Source organism: Zootoca vivipara, chromosome 2, assembly GCF_965207765.1.
Source record: "Zootoca vivipara chromosome 2, rZooViv2.hap1.1, whole genome shotgun sequence".
NCBI classification, from domain to species: domain Eukaryota; kingdom Metazoa; phylum Chordata; class Lepidosauria; order Squamata; family Lacertidae; genus Zootoca; species Zootoca vivipara.
This window is the reverse complement of record NC_142584.1, coordinates 36,207,382-36,231,869: the sequence shown is the minus strand read 5'-3', so window position 1 is coordinate 36,231,869 and position 24,488 is coordinate 36,207,382. Positions and strand designations below refer to the sequence as shown.

At 44.6% G+C, this 24,488-nt stretch overlaps 2 long non-coding RNA genes across 2 annotated transcripts in view; one reads left to right on the top strand and one right to left on the bottom strand.

The window, feature by feature from the left end:
- Nucleotides 1–24,488, top strand: part of LOC148686812 (uncharacterized) — a 60,068-nt gene that overhangs the window by 16,039 nt on the left and 19,541 nt on the right. Inside the window, exon 2 of the long non-coding RNA XR_015948059.1 lies at nt 19,244–19,400. This is a non-coding gene — a long non-coding RNA (uncharacterized LOC148686812). The remainder of the gene's footprint in view (nt 1–19,243; nt 19,401–24,488) is intronic.
- Nucleotides 492–24,486, bottom strand: LOC148686813 (uncharacterized). The gene is made up of 3 exons (XR_015948060.1): nt 24,230–24,486; nt 8,013–8,063; nt 492–1,072 (listed from the first exon to the last, which is right to left on the bottom strand). It is a non-coding gene; the product is annotated as an uncharacterized LOC148686813 (long non-coding RNA).

The window sequence follows — 24,488 nt, the reverse complement described above, 5'->3', positions numbered from 1 at the left end:
ACTCCCAAGGTGTTTGGGAGCCGAGGTAGGACTGTAAAAGCAACACGCCTCAATGAAGAAAAAAAATATGCAATAAAGAATAAATAAATAAACCAGCAGAAGATGCGGGTACAATAAATGCAAGGAATAAATAAAAACAGTATAAATCACAAAGTATGAATCAATATGCCTGGAACATCAATCATCGCTGCAGCAAACAATCCCATCAAGCAAATCACCCCGGGCTGCGCATACTTCCCTCCCGCCAGGGATGGCCCATTCCGTTTCACCACCTATGGGGAAATGGAAAGGTGCCACCTTGTTTGTGCCTCTCACTGCTGCTAGGCCAAGTATGATTGGCCTGGATACATAGAATCATGATATTATCCCATTCTGTATCCCCAAATAACTAGAATCATCCATGTGATGAATGGGGAGCAGGGAAAAGGCATACATTTTAAAATAATAATATGAATGTGAATATTCTAAGAGCTTTCTGAAAAATATTTCAGCGTTACCAAAACCATTGCTTTTAATTAAAAATCAAAATGGGAGAATATCAGCATAGTCTTCATTTAAGCAATAAAGAAGAACTCATAATCTTTCTCTGTGTGTCTTTGTGATATTTGTGAAAGATGCCAATCCTCTTCAGAGCTTCTCGGGTGCCCACTGACAGATGTTGTGTATTCAATCCTGCAGACATGGATAATTGTTTTGTCCCATTAACGTAAAGCGGGCAAGAGCAAGAATAAAGTGTAAAATTGTGAGTGTGTCAGTAAAACCAGAGAAGATGGTCACTGATTTTTTTTTTTACCAAAAGAAAACTTGACTCCAAACTGTGCTTCTTTAAAAAATAGTCATCGTCATCGTCATCATCATCATCATCCAGCTCCTTTGGCACAAGCTGGTAGAGATGTTCACCGTCTTCAACTTGTCAGCTCATTCAAGCAAAGATTTCTGACCCATTGCATGTTTTCGTTTCTCATTCCTTAGTTCTAACCAAATAGGAATGGGAGTGTGTGTGGATGTCCAAACAGCAGGGGTCATAAACTGCACCTGCGTTCTTGATGACTTGGCAATTTCAACCAAAGTTCTACACACACAAAGAGAGAGAGAGAGAGGTCACTGAGGGTTTTTTTAATTGTTTTGTTTTCTCAAAGGCTTTCTTTATGAAAACACAGCCTCCTACCAAAATAATAATGCTTTTTACCGAGCTGACAAAGCGAAATAATTAGTTTGGCATTTTGTGTGTTTGTTGCTGCCCTCCTCTGAGTCACGAGCTGTGAATTGTAGGACAGAGAGCAACCAGCAGAAGATGGGGGCGGCCTGGTGTTTGTCTTGGAATGTTTCAGACGGCGTCTGCTGAGCAGATCTCTCGTATATTCCTGCATCCCGCACAGCAGACAAAAACCACAACTGCCTCTTGTGCCATTACAGGAGAATGTTATTAAACTATAACCGGGGTGGGGAATCAGTTCAATGTGTTTTGTGTGTGTAAAGAACAGAACACATGCACACAACTTTAAAATGCTCTGTGCAAGTTTTGGGGACAAATAATAGTTCTATAGTAGTTGTAATAAGACAGAATCGGTGCTTTTTTTCTGGGTGGACGCAGGGGGACGCATACCCCTAAACGTTTTGTGAATCTAAGTTTGGCCTCATTGAGGGGCACTATTTCAATATGAGTAGAAAATTGAGAGTACCCCTAAACATTTTTTTAGGGAAAAAAAGCACTGGACAGAATAAACCTAGCATTTGCTTGCCTTGCTGCTAGTTATGCTGCTAACTACTTTGCACTTATTTTGTGGGAGGGTTTCCCCCTAAAATGATTTATAATGTATAATGTTCTCTCAATTAATCCAGCAGTCCTAAGGATCTAGGCATCGCCATGCTTGGATCAGGCAAAGGTGTTTCCATCACTGGCTGGCCAGCTGCATCGAGAAGCTCAAAGGTGAAGTGTAGCAAAGACAGCAGCCCTTGGGATTCAGAGGCAATGGAGCCTCCATTAGCTATCATGACTAATAGCATCTTATATATCAGGGATGAGGAGCCTGTTGCCCTCCAGATGTCAGCCTCCCGTTACCCCTAAACATTGGCCATGTTGGTTGGGTCTGAAGGGATTTAGAGTCTTACAACATCTGGAGGCCTACAGGTTGCCCATCCCTGCTATACACCTGACTAGGTTTTACTGTTCAAATAGCCTTGCAGTGCAAATTGTATACATGTCTATTCAGATTACAGCTGTAGACTGCAATCCTATACTCACTACCCTAAAAGGACGCTCTATTAGACTCCATGGGACTTAATTCAGTTTCTGCATGTATGGGGTTGTACTGTTACTTCCTACTAGGTGTATTTAGGGGCACAGAAATAAAATGGGGGAAATCTGGTGTCTTTATTTTTTGTCTGTTTCTGAGCCTACGACATGCATAGTCACTTGTAAGATGATAGAGTTGTTGCCCCAGGTTCCTTGCTTTAAGAGTCTGAATTAATTAGATACATATATAAGTCATTTGGCATGCCTAAATATTCTATAACAGATTAAAACCAGAATATTATTGGGGATTAAATTTAATGCATTTTAAGCACACGGAACACATTTTTAAGCCTGCTGAACAAACATTTTTAGGAGCCACCTTATTTTGGTAACTACAAGGTGTTTGAAGCATATAAGATGGAAAGGCTCAAAGCATTAACTCTCCAACACATCTTGTTCCCCCATGAGGTTTCGGGGGCGGGGGGGGGGGGTTGTGTGTCATGTGGTTTCAGCACAAGTGAAGCCTCTCTGTCTTCTCAGCTCCAGAGGAGACTATATATATATCGCATACCACCACAGTATATTTCTTCTAGTTCAGAGTGAGGTGCATGAATTGAATACATACTTGGCTGATCTTTACAGTTGAACAAATCTTGGGTTGTTTTTTCTTCTGGAAATGCTAAACTTTGTAGGTACTGGAGTGTAGGCGTTATGAAAGAGATTTGGAAGGGTGTGCGTGTTTCTAAACCAAAAAAAAATGCAGAAAGACTCCTGCTAACACTTTTCAACCACTATATCTGAAACACTTGCATGAACTAAGATTGCCAGAAGGATAAAACATTTCACAACGGGTGATGTCACAGTGGAGTGCAGGGTGAAGCCAAGAATGTCAAGAGTGGCAGATTTATGGAAGCCGTATATGCACAAAATACCCACATTTTGCAATGATATGAATATTTCACCAACAGAAGTACCACAATGTGATGTCTGTGCACCACCTCCAGCGCTGGAGGTGGTATGTTTCTGAATGCCAGTTGCTGGGAATCGCAAGTTGGGATGGCCCTGTTGCACTCAGGCCCTGCCTGTGGGCTTCCCATAAACATCTGATTGGCCACTGTAAGAACAAGATGCTGGCCTAAATGAGCCTTTGGCCTCACCCAGCAAGGCTCTTAAAATTTCGTTCTTAAAATAAATCTGCAGGCCACATATGCTGAACATTGCTAGAAGAAACTGCGGGAATTATATACACAGTTCTCTATTCTAGGTCCTATGCTAGCAATATCTGTGACATTTCATGACATTCTTCATTAGGAAGCAATAACTCAAGGGATTTTTGTGGAGAAATAGGAGTTATTTTAGCATCCCTTCTCCCTGCAGCCCACACCCAGATGCTTTCCTGCCACACATGAAGGCTGCAACTTCTAACTCCACAGTAAAGTGTCTCTTATTTCCCTGGTCCCTCTGATAGAAATTCCTTCTGCCCTGGGGCTGTTATACTGACAGTGACTCTTTTATCTCTTCCCTCTTGTGCTAGTGACCCTGGAGGCACCCAGCATGCTGGGGATCAATGCCTCTCCTTGTAAACATGTGTAGGAAGCATCTATTCATCATTCCTCCACCCCACCCCCCACCATTCTGTTCTTGGGCATGTCTTTTGACAGCCCATTCTCTATTGTTCCGCCCTCACCCAGTTAGTCCCTCTCTGCTGGTTGAGTGACACTGGCAGGAACGCCTGGCAGCTCAAGACTGAATCAGCCTCTGTACTCCTCATCCTACAACTGTGGAGGGGAAGCAATTTGCTTCTTTGCTGCTTCAAGTTCAGGCTTTGCTTTGGAATCCACAGCCTGGAAAACGCCATGCGTAAGACTGGCCATTTCTTTCACAGGAGGCACCCCTGAGTATGCTGTTCGAGAAATGACCAAAGGAGGGGGAAAACACTCTCTTTCAGGTGTATTCACAATAGACAACCTGTCTCAAAAATGTAGAGTTACAGCTGGGAAGCTCTCCAACTCCAAGCTGTTTCTGCATGCACTTGTCAGTGGTTTTCTTGTGTACTACCGTATGTATAGAGTGATCATATTAGTCATGTTCCCGTGTGTTGTTTGTACAGCGCTTCAGTCTGTGCTTTGCAATCTTTATTGTGTTTGCCCCAAGATCAATATTATTCCCATTTCACTGATGGGCAATTGAGATTGAGCGAATACAAAGCTGGATAGGCATCCTGTACATTCAATATTAAGGGACGTGGGTGGCGCTGTGGTTTAAACCACAGAACCTAGGGCTTGCCGATCAGAAGGCCAACATAGCAGTTCGAAAGCACGTCAAAGTGCAAGTAGATGAATAGGTACCGCTTTGGCGGGAAGGTAAATGGGGTTTCCGTGCACTGCTCTGGTTCGCCAGAAGTGGCTTAGTCATAGAATCATAGAATCATAGAGTTGGAAGAGATCACAAGAGCCATCCAGTCCAACCCCCTGCCAAGCAGGAAACACCATCAAAGCATTCCTGACATATGCCTGTCAAGCCTCTGCTTAAAGACCTCCAAAGAAGGAGACTCCACCACACTCCTTGGTAGCAAATCCCACTGCCAAACAGCTCTTACTGTCAGGAAGTTCTTCCTAATGTTTAGGTGGAATCTTCTTTCTTGTAGTTTGAATCCATTGCTCCATGTCCGCTTCTCTAGAGCAGCAGAAAACAACCTTTTTCCCTCCTCCATATGACATCCTTTTATATATTTTAACATGGTTATCATATCACCCCTTAACTTTCTCTTCTCCAGGCTAAATGTACCCAGCTCCCTAAGCCGTTCCTCATAAGGCATCATTTCCAGGCCTTTGACCATTTTGGTTGCCCTCCTCTGGACATGTTCCAGCTTGTCAGTATCCTTCTTGAACTGTGGTGCCCAGAACTGGACACAGTACTCCAGGTGAGGTCTGACCAGAGCGGAATACAGTGGTACTATTACTTCCCTTGATCTAGATGCTATACTCCTATTGATGCAGCCCAGAATTGCATTGGCTTTTTTAGCTGCTGCATCACACTGTTGACTCATGTCAAGTTTGTGGTCTACCAAAACTCCTAGATCCTTTTCACATGTATTGCTCTCAAGCCACATGTCTCCCATCCTGTATTTGTGCCTTTCATTTTTTTTGCCCAAGTGTAGTACTTTACATTTCTCATTGTTTAAATTCATCTTGTTTGCTTTGGCCCAGTTGTCTAATCTGTTAAGGTCATTTTGAAGTGTGATCCTGTCCTCTGGGGTATTAGCCACCCCTCCCAATTTGGTGTCATCTGCAAACTTGCTCAGGATGCCCTCAAGCCCATCATCCAAGTCATTGATAAAGATGTTGAATAAGACTGGGCCCAAGACAGAACCCTGTGGCACCCCACTAGTCACTACTCTCCATGCTGGCCACATGACCCGGAAGCTGTCTGCGGACAAACGCTGGCTCCCTCGGCTTATAGAGCAAGATGAGCACTCAACCCCAGAGTCGTCCGTGACTGGACCTAACGGTCAGAGGCACCTTTACCTTTACATTCAATATTTGCTCTGAATAAAGTTTTTTCAGCAGTGGCAGATTTTCCTACCCTAGCATGATAAGCTGTGTCTTCCAAAACTCTCTTTTACACAAGTGCTAAGGGTACAAAGTAAGCACCCTGCCCTCTCCTTTTCCTTTGATCAGTGGCTACTAGCTGTGATGACTCGGCTCTACCTCCACTGTCAGAGACAGCATGTCTCTGAACACAATTTGCTGGGATTCAATGTGGGGAGAGTGCTTTTGGGCATCCCATATAAGCACCTGCCTAGCCACTGTTAGAACAGAATGCTGCACTAGGTGTGGAACGTGGATGGTCACCTGATCAGTTGTGGGTAAGGAATCAAGGATAGGGAACCTGTGTCCTCCAAATGTTGTTGGACTCCATTTCCCATCAGCCCCAGACAGCACAGTCCATTGTCAAAAATGATGAGAGTTGTAGTCCATTCAGTGTCTGGAGCGCCACAGCTTCTCCATTAGCATATGTGAAAGACACAGATAATCCATTCTTCAGTTTTACAGTTTTATGCAAGGTCCTGTGTGATAGCTATGCTGAGACTTTACTACAGAGCCTAGCTGTTTGGCAGATACTTGGGGAATGCAAGGAAATATATCCCTAGCTTAAATGAATCTCTTGTCCAGAAGAGAGCTTCAAGTGGATAAACTGTGCTTATATTTGCTATGCCTTATGAAAACTTATTTCAGGCTTTATAGAGAAGGAGGAAATGTATTTGCCTTACTTCATTATTTGGGTGTTAGCTGGCAAAGAGAAAAATAAATAAGAGTAAGAGATAAGCCTGTATATCCAACCTCATATCTTCACAACAATGAATTGCTGGTAAATCGAGTTGAACTTGTTGTCCAAACCTAGGCTTTAGATGAGGATTACTGTTTTTCCTCTGCGGGTGGAGGGAGGAGAGCAATCTCTGCAGAGGCTTGGAAGGGAAGCTGGACACCTCATGTGACCAGCATGCGTTTGCCGGGCGGGCCTCTCGACACGACAGCCCACCAATCCCAGGCACACAGGAGGGTGGAGCCGCCCAGCTGCAGCACTCCGATGGGCTCATTGACTGGATGGTCAATGTCACTTTAATATCTCTTCAATCCCCACACTCCAAATCTCGGCCCTGGACTCTCGGCCTGGCATCCCTGAGAGCCCGCCACCCGGGTGCCCCGCACCCCTAGCGCCTATGGGTAAGCTGGCCCTGGGAAGAGGCCTTAACTCAGTGGTAGAGCATAACTCAGGTTCCATCCCTGACATCTTCAAGTAGAGCTGGAGAAAGACTCCTCTCTGAAACCCTGGAGAGCTGTTGCTAGTCAGACAATAGTGAGCCAACTGGCCAATTGTCCGACTCAGTGGAAAGCAGCTTCCTATGCTCCTATTCCAACTCTATGGTGGAAGTCATGCTTTGAGTTCTTACCCACCCACCCCAATGCTTTGTCTCACTCCCCATTTAGCATGTAAATGTATGCAGCCTTGAAGTGCCTTATACATATAGGGAGGGGACTGCAACACAGGGGGATGGTTAGTCCTTCCGTGATAGTGTTATCTCTTAGTGATTTCTCCCAAGACACCCAAGTCCCTGCTCAAAAAAAGTCAACATTCTTCAAAACAGAGGTTGCAAATTAAGCATATTTATGCAACAATTTATATTAAGCATAGTTTGCTGAAAGAAAACATTGGGGGGATATTCTCTCTCTCTCTCTCTCTCTCTCTCTCTCTCTCTCTCTCTCTCTCTCTCTCTCTTCTCTCTCTCTCTCAACAGGGTTTGAACTTTTAGGGGTTGAAAGTGCACCCAACTCTGCTTATGTTCAAATGATTGGGCAGCCTTAAACATAAATAAACGCTCACACAGTGCTGCTTCTCAAAGAGTAGGCCAATTTTGTGTACAGAGCATGGCCACCCACCCAAGAAGCCCATAGGGTGTGTGATCTGTATCTCTCAATATTATTTGGCTGGGCACCCTGAAATAATAGCTCTTGTGCCATATGCAGCTAGAGTGGCTGTCCTTCACTGGGATTACAATCTCCAGGAACTAACAAGTCCTTGCTATGAAGCAAGTTCATTGCCTCGTAGCAAGGCAGCACCTGGTTTATTGCAGCAGTGGCACCCAACTTAATTAGCAGCCACCAGATTTGAAAATGATTTTCTTTCTTTCTTTCTTTTAACCATGTGTTAATTATACCTGAGACTTAGAACCAAACAAAGCGCCAACGCAACAGAGTGAATATTTTTAGCTTACCGTGTAATCTTCTTGGAAGTTAAGCCCCACAGAGTTCCATGTTGCTTCGTCCTATGAAAGAGGGCACAGTGTTTCAGCCTTAAACATATATGACAAAGGCTCTGTACCTTTAACAGCTTCCCAACAGGCAGAAAGCAAAGGGCACCGCTATTCATCTCGTAACCTGTCATATTTCTGCCTGTGGTACTGGATTTAGGAGTAAGCCATGGCCGAGTAAGCCATGGCTTGGGTCTTCACATTGTTAGGGACCTCTTGCAGTATAAAGCACAAATGGCTGGCTTTGGTATGTTTGACTTGGAAGTAACTCTCTATAAATAATAGCCAGTAAGGTGAGACAACAACGGGTTTGTTGGCAGTATGTCCATATTTACCTAGGATAGGAAATGCAGGCACAGCAGCATTCTCTTGTCTTTCATAATGTTCGGTTGTTAAGTCTTTGTTTGTGGAATGTTCTCCCCAGGGAGGTTTGCCTGGCACCTTCATTATATATCTTTAGGCACCAGGTAAAAACATTCGTCTTCAACCAGGCCTTGGGCTGATTAATATTCTACAGCCTTTCATTTGTGTTTGTGGGAAGGGGCTATTGTTGTTGTTGTTTTTTTAAAAAAACTATTTTAAACTGTTTCTACCTAGTGTTTTTGGGGTGGCGGCTCTGTGGTTTAACCCACAGCTAGGGGCTTGCCAATCAGAAGGTTGGTGGTTCAAATCCCTGCGACAGGGTGAGCTCCCGTTGCTCAGTCCCTGCTCCTGCCAACCTAGAAGTTCGAAAGCATGGCAAAGTGCAAGTAGATAAATAGCTACAGTGGGAAGGTAAACAGCGTTTCCGTGTGCTGCTCTGGTTCGCCAGAAGCGGCTTAGTCATGCTGGCCACGTGACCTGGAAGCTATACGCCAGCTTCCTCAGCCAATAACGCGAGATGAGCGCCGCAACCCCAGAGTTGGTCACGACTGGACCTAATGGTCAGGGGTCCCTTTACCTTTACCTAGTGTTTTTACTCTGTGAACTGCCCTGAGATCTCGTGATGAAGGGGGTTATATAAATCATTAGTAGTAGTAGTAAACTGCACTGAGTAAACTGCACTGAGCACAGCAAGGCTCACTTCTGAGCAAAAGGGTGTGGGGTTGAGTCCAACTGGGACTGGATGGTCAATGCCACTTTAATATCTCAATAAACTAGCCTTCTCTAACCTGGTGCCCTCCAGATGTTTTGGGTTACAACTCCCATTAACCCTGACCACTGGCCATACAGGCCAGGGCTGATGGGAGTTGTGGGGGAAGCTGTAATAAGCACTGCATCAAAGCAGAGCTAGGATAGCAAGTATGGTGGTTTTGTACAGGGAGTGTACTGAGTTGTGTCCTGCCAGTGGAGGGGATGGCAGGGGTATCTACTAGTGATTAGTGTACATATTTATGGAAAGAAGAAATGGAAATATTTGCCACTGTGAATTTCTTTAAGAGGGCAGGACTAGATCCAGGAGGTAGCAACGCACAAACACACAACAGAAAGAGCTGAAGGTTAAAATATGTTCAAACTAGCAAGGCTCTAGATCAGAGGAATACTGTATGCATTTCATCTGTTAATGCAGTGAATCCAGGGTTTCCAACACAGGACTCCGTGTTTGCATACCAAGGAGAGTAAGAATGCACTACTAAACTCTCCAAGTCAGGCCCAATATTGCCAATAACTGGCAGCAGCTTTCCCCCAAAAGAGTTGTCTTGGAAGTATCAAACTAGAGAATGGGATAAAAGAGGCGGCAAATTGGAAGCCATTGCTCAATATTTGGATTTTGACTTCATGCTCACTTGTTAAGTGATCAACATGTTTGGGATCCTCCTGCCCGATGAGGCTTGGGAGGTGATTCTTTTAGCTTTGTTAAACACCTTCCTTGATATGCTAAGGAGCATCATCAGTCTGCTTCTCCTCTGAAGCACAAAATGTGTTTGCCGCCTCCTGCTCATTCTGCTAAGTGGTATCCCGGACATCTACCCTAAAGTGCCTCCCCAATGGCACCACTGTCCAACCTTGTTTAGTAATGCCCTGCCCTCCTTCTCCTTCATGAGGATGAATGAGCTCAAGTTTTTAAGTCCATTGCATGCTTAACGTGATAAAGAAGGAGCACTGAGACTTCTTTTGGAGCGTCTTGATAATTCATGGAATTGTACATGCACAAACACAAACAAACAAGTGGGTTGTTACGCCACTTGAAAGTTATGCTGAGCTTTTTTTCAACAGCTTCTTCAGTGGCCTGAGTTCAGTTTTATGATATATCGCCTTGGATGGCTCACAACCACATTCCTAAAGACACTTGAGTGTTCCAAAGATGTCCCAAAATACTGAGGCTATTTTGGGATCAAGAGAGTGATAAATTCATACAAATAAGAAGTGCAAGAATTCAAGAGGCAGGGAGAGAAGTCTTGCAGGCAACCAAACAAAAACAAAGGAGTCTATTTCAAGGCACAAGTGTGGGAGAATGAATTACCGTGGCGGGGATATTTTTGTCAGCTTCCTGGACGTGACCCAGTTTAAAGCAGAAGCTCAGGGCAAACAGGTCACCATTTAGTTTGGGTTTCTTATTAATATTCTCAGACTACGGAGACCAGCTCTTTTCTGTGGCTGCTTACATTCAAGCCAACCCTCCATTAGCAAAAATTAACTACAGAGAAAATGGGGCATTCATTCATATTTAAATCCATGAAATCTTTTGAACTAAATAAGAATAAGTCCAGCTCATTCAGGACAGCTAAAGGCTGGTACATGCCCATGGAAGTCTTCTACTTCTCATGTGGAACTCACAAGAAGGACAGAGCAATTTCATCCCTGCTTCCACAAACAGGTCCCCAGTACATATTCTGGAGAGGAAAATTGCCCAATCTATGGCCAGCTGCTGATAAAGGCCCCAGATGTTGTGTCTCAATGGAGTAGGTATGGTGTTCTTTCCAGGTTTGTGCCTATAATTTTGTGAGTTCAAATCTTATAACAGAAGAGAAGCAGAGATATGTTCCTTCTTTAGATAATGTCGAAGGGCCACAATGATAAGAGTGTGTAAGAGTGGTAAGCAGGACCTTTTTTTAGCCGGAACTCTCCGGAACACCGTTCTGACACCTCTCAGCTGAGCCCCACCACAGCTGAACAAGCAAGAAGTGGGAGGAGCTCGTGAAGCTGCTCAGCTGAAGTGAGGAAGCCTCTCCGTGCCTAAGTGGAGCAGCTTCAACAAGGCTCTGGCTGGTGAGGAGACACCAGTCCAAAGAGGTGCGTTCTGGCACCTTTTTCTCTATAAAAAAGCACTGATGGTAAGAGTGCATAATTTATATCATACCACATATATAGAGTATACAAAGCATGTATAATTGTCCCTGGTCAACTTTTCTGGATGCCTCCACTCTCTAGTTATAGGAACCAAAGTAGCAAACTGGGCAAAACCTCTACCTGACAATGGAGAGTTGTTATCAGCACAGGCGATAAGGGGCTCAGTCAGACACTGGACGGAAATGTTTCACGTAGGAACCACAAACCACAACTAGTTCAGCTCATGTGTATTTCAACTAGTGTATTTCATGTGGAGATACACCTACAGAGATAGATACCATATAAGACTACTTTTTAACCCAGGAAAATCTTCTCAAAAGTTGGGGGTTGTCTTATACGCCGGGTCGTATTTCTTATACAGTGAGTATATCCCAAACTCTATATTTTAACTGGAAAAGTTGGGGGTTGTCTTATACGCCCAGTCGTCTTATACGCCGGAATATATGGTGGATAGATAGATAGATAGATAGATAGATAGATAGATAGATAGATGATAGATAGATAGATGATATAGATGATAGATAGATATCCTTCATCTGATGGCTGTTACGTGCACTTTGACCATCACTGTATAGGAAGGAAGCAACTAGCCAGTTTATTGGGTGGGGGGTCCTATGCATATACCGTTGCCTCTGTTCTCCCCTTGGGTGTTATCATCAGCAGAGGGTCCAGCTGCCCTCAGAAGTTCAGGGGGTGATGACCTGAGAGAGGGCATTGTCTGTGGCAACCCCTAAGTTGTGTATTTCCCTCACCACAGAGGTACATCCAACACCTTCACTTTCAGCTAAGGCTGAGGGTGCACCTCTTTACCCTCTTTACCTCTGACACGAGATGTGTATTTTCAGGAGACCCACTCTATCAATAAATAATAATAATAATAATAATAATAATAATAATAATAATAATAATAATAAATTTTAAGTGACAGAACTATTCTAACCCCAAGACTGAGACTTCTGGGATTTTTTTAGAGGGAGAGTGTTGTGTTTACATGCATGTACTTAGAGGAATATGCAAGCAACCTTTCATATAAGATCATTATGGGACTAGGTCAAGAAACCAGTGACTTTCTCCCTTTTGCTATAGCTTTTGCCTGCCTAACTGAACTGTTCTGACTTATAATTATGAATCTGTTGTGATTTTTTTATTTAAAAAAAACAAGTTAACCTCTAGATTTTGATTGTACCATGCGTTCTTTTCACACAAAGGGCATTTATTTTGCCCAATAAAGAACTCCTATGAGGCCAGTTTTGCATCTTTTCTCATGCTAAATGGAGTAGCCTTGTCACACAGGCATCTATGTTAATGTGCCTATTCAAGGATTAAAATACTAATTAATATGAATACATGGGGTTTTGAATATGTCCATAAATAAATAAGCGTTTCGTATTGGCAAAATGTTGTGCTATATGCATTAGTTAATCGCCAAACAGAAGGATGCCAACTCTGGAGCATTAGCTATATGACCTTCACTATCTGGAACACATTTAAAGTCCTGCACGCTTATCCTGCTTTTCAATTCCTAAGTCAGAACGCAAACAGCTTATTTCTCCATTTCCCTCCCTGCTTTTGTATCATTTTGACTGCCTTTCTCTTTCTATCTATTCAACAGTTTCAGTTAGCTTTCTTATGGATTTCAATCTTTTTCTGCTATCAGTGCTATCATTGTTTACCCACAATACCTTTGGTGCCTGCCACCCTCATTTCCCATCAATTCTTGTGCAACCTTAAGGGACCCATCTAGTTCACACGCAACCTTTTCTCTTCTCCTCCTCTCCCTCTCTTTCCCTCCCATGGCTTCCCTTGCAATTGCCATTCCAGTAGCAGAGTCCTCTCAGTAAGACCTTGGGTGTCTATGTCTTCGAATTTTAAACTGCTCTCTCCAGAGCCGGTCAGCTGAAAAGGCCTCACAGTTACAAAAGAGAGATGACATCAGTTATTTGCAAAATAACCATGGCAACCCTATGGAGACCAGCAGGGCTGCAACATGGGCTTTGAATGAAGAAGGAAAGCTTCATTGTCTCAACAAGATTTTAGGTTGATTTAGATTTTAGATTAATTGGAACTGGTTCTAGTTCTGGTTTGGGTGGGGGTGGGGGGAAGAGCTGGGGGGGGAGAGCAAGAGCAAAATGCACTTGGAGCCATTTTAATCAATGAAGATGTCTTCCCCTTCAGAAGCATTTTTATGAATGGAAGTAGCCTTGGAGTCACTGTAGATGGAGAGGAATTGTTTGGAATTAACAGTTTTAAGTGCAAGTCTATAGTATTGGGCGAATAAAACGATTGGAGAGTTTTGCCCTAGAAAAGCCACAGGAGCTTTGCTAAAGCTGGCAGATGGGTTTTTCAGTGGTAGAACAGTCTTCCAAAGTTCGTTACAGTGTTCTAAATTTTATGTTGAGCTTTCCTACAGCCCAAATTACCAGAAAAACAAGCAAAAGACAAAACTTCACTTAGCATCCTGGTTGCAGCTTGGAAACAGGGAGGAGTTTGCTTGAGCTTCCTCTGTGCATTGCCTTCTGGCGCCATTGCAAATCCCAGTAGCTCCGCTCCCCTCCCCTGCCAATCTTGGTGCCACACCAGGTTCAGCATCAATGTGAAAGAGATCTAGTATGGTATAGTGGGTTGGGTATCAGACTAGGCCCTGGGAGGCTTAAGGGTCAAATCTATACTCAGCCATGAAACTTACTCAGTGACCTTGGGCCAGCCACCATCTCTCATGATTGATTTGAGGATAAAATAGGAAAGAAGGCGAGAAAAATATGTATGCCACTTTGAGTTCTTTGGAGAAAAGTTGGGCTATAAATGTAATAATATATACATGTGTACAGATGCATGCAAACAGGGGCTCCTTTGTGTGAGTGAAAGCCCTGGCTCAGGGGTCCCCAAACTATGGCCTGGGGGCCACATACGGCCCGAATGCCTCTTTTATCCGGCCCGTGACGACCGCGACAATCCCCGCTGCCCGCTGCCGCCGCCCACTCTTACCGGCGCAGCGCAGTGCGGCTGCCCACTTCTGGGCCTGAAAAAACGCCGGAAATAGCTTGCGCACATATGCTAGCATCATTTCCGGCGTACTTCTGCCCACTTCTGGGCCTGAAAAAGCGCCGGAAATGGCTTGCGCGCATGTGCTTGCGTCATTTCCGGTGTACACCTGCCCACTTCTGGGCCTGAAAAAGCGCCGGAAATAGCTTGCGCAGCTCTAAGGAAGACCACAGTGGGAGCAGGTCCACATGGGAGCTTCAGAGAGTCGCTTGTGAGAGAGGAGACTGTGGGAGTTTTGAAACTCCAAACATGTGCATGCCCACAAAGAACCTCCCAAGGATGGCCAGAAATGCTGCTTGAAAACTGACTAATCAGATAGGTACAATCAACCTTCTCACCACACGTCATCTGCATGTGGTTCTTTGCTTCATTTCATGGTTTCTTCTTAGTTAAAACTCTTACATTTTGCATTCAGTAAAGTCACTTATTTGATTTGTTAGTAACCCGCTTCTTTTTAACCCTGGAACATCATTGTTGACATAATGTGCAAAGCAGAATTCTTTGATGCATTTGCACAGCTTTGACGTTTTTGAGCACCTCCCCTCTGGGCTTCAACCATCAGGAGTACAAGTGATTCCCTCAAAGCTCCCTTAGAACTGAAAGCCACTGCAGTGCTCTGGAGGGACTGCGTGCTGTGTAGCAACAGCTAGAGTTAAAAATCAGCTGCCATTTGCTATTCATACTTTGGGGATGAAATGTCAAAACCCGCAATGCTTATGTTTTGCATTTTGGAGTGAAGCATCCTAGCCAACATTCCGGCTGTCGGGAAAGCTTATTACATGCTCTGGAGATGGATGGGGGCCATTTGCTGAGTGAATGCACCATGGCTAATTTATTTACCATTATCCAACTTTCTCCTTATTGGCAACGACTTAAAGGTTGAAACTGAGCCAGCCCTTGGATCATTTACTAGGCCTGATAAACTTTAGCACAAGGTCTTCATTACAGTGTACAGCTTCACAATCTGGTGGGGGGGTGGGGGTGTAACCGAAGGTAATATATGGTGATGAGGCAGACCCCCATCAGTGTTTTAGTATGTAGGTGGTGATTTTAACATTTCAACCCTCACACGCAATACATAGCCTCAGGTCTGCTAATCGCTTCAGAGGAACTGAAGAAACCCTTCCATTCTCTATCCCCATCCCCCTATCTGAAACACGAATGTTGTAGCCCAAGTGCAAAGAATGTGGAGCCTGAGTACAGCTGCATCTAGAAAGCAGCATCCTCCAAAGGATGTTAGTGGCAAACGGTCTCCCTGAGGCCAAAAGTGTATAGGACACTGTAGTTCCTACCGTACTTCTGTGTGGTTCCTACTTCATGTGTAACTGGCTCTTGATACAATGCAAAGGGGCTACAGAAAGCCACCCCCTTTCCCCAATTCTTTGCATATTTTATATTGAGCTATCTACATAGCTTCCAGTGACTGACATTATATATCTGAACCTTTGCACCAGGGATAGGGAGTCTGTGACCTCCGGGTGTTGAAAAAGTACAGCTCTCATCATTCCTGAACACTGACCATATTGGCTGGGGCTGATATGACTTAGGCGTCCAGCAATATCTCACCCCTGGATTAGACCCAGAAACGCTTTCCCTACCCTTCCCTACCATCAGCAAAGAGTTTCACTACCCTGGTTATTACACTCAACTTGTTAAGGGTTCAGGACAAAATCCTAACACTAAAACTGCTTTAGCCCAAGTGCCATAAAGATTTCTAATCAAGGGTCCACATGCCTCACCTCTGCTGTTTTACAGCTGAATTAAAACTCTGCAAGGTCTATCAGGTACTGGCTGTGTAATCTCTCAGAGCCCCAAGATAGACCTTGGCCTGCTGTACATTCCAGAGCTTAATTGTCCCAGAGAAAGTTATCTCCTTTTCACTTTCCATTGCAGAAGGTCCTGCTGCAGACACTCCAAGCATGCAGGGAATGGGAGTGGGAAAGGAGAGCTCTTGACATGACAGCCACAGGCTAAAAGAGTGATAATTGGATCAAATTATCAGTACACACATTCCTTGCACAGCTACAAGGACAGCTGACAAGGTCTGAAGTGAAGGGAGAAATTCTGGACTATCACAAATAGCTCCCCAACTAGCTCTGAGCATTGCTTTGGTGCATCTTTGGAGAGCACCAAACACTAGTGAATCAACCCTTTCCCCCAAAATAGTAACAGTCTGGAAGCATCCTTAGATAGTCTAAGCTATCTAAACTCATTTAAAGTAAACTCACATGGGATAAGTCTATCAATGGCTACTGGTCAAGATGGTTAGGGCTTGCGCTGCTCAGTAGCACAACAAAAGAGACCTTTTGCCTACATGACCTGCTTGTGTGCTTCCTGGAGACATTGTGGGAAACAGGCCATTGAAGTATTTATTTTAATTCTACTATATGTCACATAATATGCAGAATCCCTAAATGGTTTAGATAAAACACAGTAGGATCTTAAAAAAGAAAAGTACTGATGAAATACCAAACCCAAGAGAACGTAAGGAAGAATTCCATTGTTATCCTGCTTCAGACATGTAAAATAGCTTGTGTCCCCTGGTTCCCCCTCTGTTGCAATTCTGACAGTCCAATCCTATACCCTAAAGTAAGTCTCATTGAGTTCAAGGGGCTTAGAGCCTGAGTGCTTGTTTTTTGTTTTGTCTTTGGTTGACCCTTCCAAGTTTGGGTAAGGGCCATAGGTCAGCTGGAGAGCTTCAGGTGCAGAAGGTCACAGTTTTAATCCCTGGTAGTCAGTGCAGACAGCTTTAATACCTGCCAGTCAGTGCAGATGGTCATGGGCTAGATGGATCAATAGTCTCAGGGCCGTCTCGAGCAGGTCGGGCGCCCTGGTGCTGAGGCGCAGAGATCGCTCCGGCGCCCCCGCCCTCGCAGCGCGCAGCACGGCTTCCGCGTGGCTTTGCCACGTAGCGCCCCCCCTGCCGGCCCCGCGCCCTGGCAGCTTCCTGTGTTCCTAACTTTTATGTTCTTATGTGCTTCTGCTTATGTGGAAATACATAGTCCTATAAAGCCAAACAAACAGCTTTATCAGCCCGATTAACCTATCCTGTTCCAGAACTCTAGTTAATGAAAAGTAGCTGTATTTTAAGGACGGAGAGTTTAAGTGCAAGCTTGTAGTTTATGGCCAGACTTTATGATATCTTTATGCAGTGTTTCTACTGAATCCTCATTTCATTCACCCTTCTACCTTTTCTACAGAATCATATCATTTCATATTTTGATTTCCAATCAACTTCTCTCTCCTCTCCTTCCTTTTTTCAAAAATTATTCCCCCCCCCCCCCGATTTTTCCTCTTCGGCTTATTGGTTGAGCAAGTAATTTTTTAAAAAACTAGACACATGATTCTGACAAAGTAAAACCCTTTTAAGCCCAATTTCGTGGGATTTATGCTCTCCCACTGAACTCAAATGGTCTTAGCTGAGCTTAACTGTTTTTGCGTCAAAACTTACTGAAATGATAAGATTACGAGAAGGAAGACAAAGCAACAGACAATATTAAGAACCCTTGTTCCCCTTTTATCAAATACATGAAATAACAGTATAATTCAGAATTGTTTAAGATGTTTTCCATGCCTATTATAGTATAATATAGCTTTCACCAACCCAGCGCCCTCCAGATGTTTTGAGCTACAATTCCCATCAACCCCAGCATTTAAAAAATACGTTATCTAATTCTTCACACCATTTAATTGGGGGTGGGGGCGTTAATCCAAAACAGATCTGATCTTTAGTTGGAACTTGTTCAGTATATAAATTAACTGTGGTGCACCCCTGCACAGCAGGATCTGTCAGGAGGTGAAAATGACAAGGAAAGAAAGATGTGTGATTACAGTAAGAAGAACTACTCAAAATCAGATTTTAAAAATAAAGGGATAGGAATTCTGTAATTGTGGAGGACGGGGAGCATCAGTAGGGCATTTGCTAGCTTGTAAATAATAAGGCAAAAGGCAAAGGACCCCTAGACAGTTAAGTCCAGTCAAAGGTGACTATGGGGTGTGGCACTCATCTCGCTTTACAGGCCAAGGGAGCTGGCGTTTGTCCACAGACAGCTTTCTGGGTCATGTGGCCAGCATGACTAAACCGCCTCTGGTGCAACGGAACACCGTGACGAGTGTCAGAGTGCATGGAAATGTCATTTACCTTTACACCACAGTGGTACCTAATATAATATAATATAATATAATATAATATAATATAATATAATATATCCCATGTATCAGGTACATAAGGGCATACTTACTGTTATTCCCACATTTTCCCTTTACTGTCATTTTTCCGTGAAGAAATAAAGTACACCTGCCAAAATACGTAGCCTCTTTTGGTTGTTTCTTGTTTATATTTAGCTGTGATTTCTGCACTTCAGGCAGTTGGACTAGATTACCTTGAGGTACTTTCCAGCTGTACAATCCTATAATCTTGACTGATCACCAAGACCAAGAGTAGAAATAATTTACATGTGTATGGAAATCTATTGGGTGGCAATTTATTGATATTTAAAATGAATGAAAACCTAATGAAGCAGTTCTGATTCTACATTCATGACTTTACTTGATATCTAAGGGTGCTTGTCCTGAGATAAGCACGATGTTTAAAAAACACTCCCTTCACACTTCATAATTGACAAAATCTTTTTTGATTTTGTATCTTTTTTGAGAAACATCATTACTAATTTGTGGTGCATTTCTTGAATAATTCAACTGGTATCAAGAAAGGTGCATACCAGTACTGTATGTTTAAACTATAAAATTATACGATACATAAAATGTCTCTTTTGAGGCCAAGGGCGTGCAGTGTTGGTACATGACTAAAGCTGCAAAACTGGCTTGTGGTGTGACGCTGCAAACGATGACTCTCTCTCTCTCTCTCTTTCGTCGGAAAACAGGCGATGGGAGGCTGCTTTGGAGACGGGTCACAAAGTAAAGCAGGATTTGTCCTGTCCATCCCCTGCAGCAAAGCTTACCCAAACGGAACATGATCCAACAGGATTGTGGGGAAAGGCAGCAAAGCAATCAAATGCAGTAATTAAATGCCTAATTAAGGTAAGTGTGCAGGTGTAGTACGTTCTGACACATGTGGGTTTCTTTGCACTCTGTTCTGGAAAACCATTTGCAGAAGGAAGAAAGCTGTGCCTCAGCTATTGCACCTGTTCTCCATTCCGCACTCACCCTCTGCAATTCATTGTGCTAAAGTCTGGCTGAAGCGCAGCTTATTCCACGCACTGCTCTGATATCCAAAAGCTCAAATATGTCCCTTTTGAAGTAACAACAACAACAACAACAACAACAACAACAACAATAATTTATTATTTATACCCTGCCCATCTGGCTGGGTTTCCCCAGCCACTCTGGGCGGCTTCCGATAGAACATTAAAATACAATAATCTATTAAACATTAAAAGCTTCCCTAAACAGGGCTGCCTTGAGATGTCTTCTAAAAGTCTGGTAGTTGTTTTTCTCTTTGACATCTGGTGGGAGGGCGTTCCACAGGGCGGGTGCCACTACCGAGAAGGCCCTCTGCCTGGTTCCCTGTAACTTGGCTTTACACAGCGAGGGAACCACCAGAAGGCCCTTGGCGCTGGACCTCAGTGTCAAGGCAGAATGATGGGGGTGGAGACGCTCCTTCAGGTATACTGAACCGAGGCCGTTTAGGGCTTTAAAGGTCAGCACCAACACTTTGAATTGTGCTAGGAAACGTACTTGGAGCCAATTTAGGTCTTTCAAGACCAGTATTACATGGTATTGGCAGCCGTTCCCAGACAGCAGTCTAGCTGCCGCATTCTGGATTAGTTCTAGTTTCTGGGTCACCTATGTGGTAGCCCCACATAGAGCGCATTGCAGTAGTCCAAGCGAGAGATAGCTAGAGCATGCACCACTCTGGCGAGAGTTGGCAAGCAGATAGGGTCTCAGCCTGCGTACCAGATGGAGCTGATAAACAGTTGCTAGCAGAGTGAAAGTGGGAGCAAAATGACTGAATTACCTCAAACATACATTACCTCAGTTAGCATTACCAAAGTCCAGCAAGTTAAGCAGGCACTTTCAGCCTCTCATTGAAGATGACAAGCTGAGGAAAAGCAGGGTCTCCTGACAACCTCTAGCAAGGTACACAGCTGAGGTAAGAATTGAACCGGAAGCTTCCGGGCTCATGGCCCAAACTCTCACAATGCAGTCCTATGTACCTTTTCTCAGACATAAGTCCTGCTGTGCTTAGTGGGGCTACTCAGTGCTACTCTACCACTATATAATATTTATATTTATGCAAAGTTTGTATTGAATCCTCGCTTCATTCAATTCTCCAACTTTTCTCCAGAAACCCTTTCTATGCTATTATTTCCTATTGAGATTTCCTATATTCTTCCCCTTCCCCCTTCTTTTTCTTATAATTTCAGTTCCCCTGATTTCCCACCCCTCCTACGGTTAATCCATTTTTTTTTGTATGTTTTGTGTAATCTGTAAGCTCTGTTTAATACACTGTTGGGGAGCCGTTGTATGTTCCCACATGGGGCTGGGAGAATCTCCAGTTGTAGATGAGGAAATAAATTCCCACAGATATAGGGATGGAGGAATGCAGTAAGAGCCACTAACATTAAAGGCTGCCATTCTATTCACACTTTCAGGGCAACCAGACCCACTGAACTCGGTAGGATTTACTTAAACATGTGAGGATTGAGTGGATGGGCAAGAAGACAGAAGGCCCAGCATAAAGCTCGATGTAGCTTAGTTTTATGTCCATGAACCATGAAATCCATGGCACTTGCAATGCATCCAAAGCATTCCTAGTTGAAATTCCTTGCCATTCTTCATTAAGCAACTGTTGGGTATCTTGTAATCTAGACATTCCCAGTGACACAGTAGGAGGTACGGCATCTCTTCTGCTAGCTATTGAACTCCAATGCGTACAAAATAATGGTTTGGCAATTTACAGAATCTCTTTTCATCTTTTTGATCCAGATTGCCCTAATATTTGAACATGGAAAGTTGGGAAACTGCCTCACGGCTCAATATCATTTTACAAAGCTTTATGTTTTTTAACAGATAAGATATGTAGTAAATTATTGTAAGTAATGTATGTATTAACATACGAAAGATTCAAATTTTCTCTTTTAAAATGAAAAATATGCAGAAGGGGGAAGGGTAAAAATGAGACATCCACCGCATTAAGCGCCAGAGAGAGTTGGTGCTATTGGCTATGAAGTTGTCAGCAGGTAGCTGCAGGCTGGCCAAGGGTCTATCTCACAACCTTTGCATTCAGGGTTAGTTCTTACCCCCCCACCCCCATAAAGATTATTTTGTGTTATCAATATAAATTTCATCCAAAATAAAAATACTTGCATCTTAAAATGTTAAAAAGAAAAACCGGTGCAATTCAGGAACTGCGATAGAATCATAAAGCTGATGAGGAAACAATGATTCTAGCAACTTACAATGGCCAGGATTTGCTTTTCCTAAACCAATTCTACCAGGCCACATTCAAATTATTTACAGAAGACATAGAATCATAGAGTTGGAAGGTACCCAAGGGTCATCTAGTCCACCCAAGGGTCATCTAGTCCAACCCCTTGCAATGCAGGAATCTCGGTTGAAGCATCCATGACAGATGGCCATCCAACTGTTGAACAGCTCTTACTGTCAGAAAGTTCTTTTCTGTATATTTAGTTGGAATCTCCTTTCTTGTAACTTGAAGCCATTGGTTTGAGTCCTACCCTCCAGAACATGACACTGACTTATACCAAGTTGGACCATTAGTCCATTTAACTCAGCACTCTTTGGCAGCAGCGCTCCAGGGTCTCAGACAAGGCTCTCTTACAGCTGTGCTACCTTGGATCCTAGGAGATTCCAGACATAAAGGGTGGAATGCAACGCTATGCTATGACAAACCTTCCATCTGTGCAAGCCTTTCAGCTTGTCACATGGGACAATCCTCACTCTCTCTTCCCACGCATGCTGTTTTGGGTGTTCGCCTCCCTACACCTGAGTCAAATTGTGGGGGCATGGGGGAGGAGACGAGGAAAAACCCATTGTACAAGTGGAAGTCCTTATCCTTGCGTGTCGAGGTCCCCAAACCACCCCTCAAATAATTCACACCACAGACAGAATTTTTGTTTTGGGTTTTTGGCATGAATTTGGCCACAACTTTATTAAAATATGTGAGTGGTTGCGTAGACATTGGTTCACCAACTGTCCCCTAAGGACAGGACTAGCCTTAAGTCAACAAGGGGAAACCCTACAGGGAGAGACAGGGAGCCGGATGTGCTAGCCCTCCCCTCTCCCTTCAGGCTCCCAGGGGCTCTCACATGGCCCTGGCCCCCGACCGGGGGTTACGGACATTGCATATCCGAGCCCCTGTATTCCTGAACGGAATTTCCCCTACACACCTTCTAAGGAAGGTGACTCTTCAGCTTCCCCTTCCATTGCACAAGTATCTGTTATCATTGAGAAAGCTGTGCCCTAATACTGTCCCTATTAGCCCCTAGAACTATCATTCACTGCAACAAAGCGAGTTCTCCCCTTAAGGAGAGCTTGGGTTGCGGAAGGATTATCAAGACATCCCCGGGTTGTTGGGTGGGTCAGTTTGGATGGCCACATGAGTGATTGGTGGGTTTTGCTGTTGGTGGGGAAATTGTCATGATGCAAGTGATTTGATTGACAGCCAAAGCGGTATATATTCTTAGGAAGCAGTTTGCATTTCACTTTTGCTACTTACAACGGATCTCCCACCAGCCCTGCCTTTATTTAGGGTTTTTTTGCGCTTGACATTGCTATGCTTGTCATGGGGTCGCCTGTTTTGGAGCAGGGGCCTGGTAGGAATTTTGTCCACTTGGCTGATTGGCTGGTGCCCTGTGGTTTTTGCCTACTGCGTAGCAATAACTTGTAAGGTTGCGGTTAGGCATTGTTTCAAATTGGATGGGGAGGGGCAAGGATTTGGCTGGGCCTGCCCCTCAAAATTGCTGCTGCCTTTAGGGGTATTCCATTAAAGGAATCCTGGGGCTCCACATTTGTACGTACCCCTGGTAGGGGCTAGGACCGCGCAGGAGCCTCGGGGAGCATCTGAGGGAGAGGTGAAGGGTGTGGCTCCCTGCCCCATCCTCTCTCAGAGGGTGCTCACCTACTGGCTTCCCTAGTTCGCTAGCGGGAGTCAGATCTGTCCCAGGAGGGGGCCAGATGGCGGGAACCAATGCCTAAGCAACCACTCACATTTAGTTGTATTTAAATAAAGTTGTGGCCAAATAAATACCAAAAACCTTAAACTTAAATTCTGAGTGATGTGTGAGTTATTGGAGGGGATGCAGGGGCATCGCAATAGGGGGGAGAGGGGTGGGGGCCCGGGCTCCAGTCAGCGGGGGGCGGCGCGGCACCCCCTCGCCGCTCCGCCTCCGCCTGAGTAGGAAGAAGACAAAGAGCGCTATGGATCGGCTTGCCGTGCGCTTTGTGCTTCTTCCTACTCAGGCGGAGCGGTGAGGGGCGTCTCCGCTGACGCCCCTCACCGCTCCGCCTGAGTAGGAAGAAGCACACATTGCGCTATGGAGCGGGTTGCTGGCGCTGGAGCACCGCCCCCTAGCAACCCACTCCGTAGTGTGACGTGTGCGTCCTGCATTGTGACACGTGCGTCGTGACGTGCGCCGCATGCGCGCAATGGACGTCCCACCCCCCGGCGGCGGGGTGCCTTCTAGTTTGCCGCCCCGGGCAGCCAGAAGACTAGTGCCGCCGCTGGGTACCTTGGTCTTGGTACCTTGGCATACAATTAATGGAAGGTCCCACAAACCATACAGTATTCATTTTCTGGACCAAGCACTCTGGGGTATAAAGCAGAGAGAACCGAGGGTCAGTAGAGGCAAGTATGCTGGGCTTTCATCAGCATCACAGCTACTTACCTGTATGGGGCTGAGGCACCATGGTGGTGAGGTTGGGGCTGTGTGCGTACACTGGTGGGACTGCTCCTGCCACCAATCTGCTGCTTCTGCAAGTATACCAATGTAGCCACAACCCGGTAAGCAGCAGTGATGTCAGTGTTGGCCCACCATATGCGCCACTCCTGCAAAGGGCACCTCACGGTTCTCTGGATAGGTCCCAAGCCAGTTGAACTGAAGTTGATTAATACGAAGACAGCAAAGCTGGGTCAACGATGCAGCT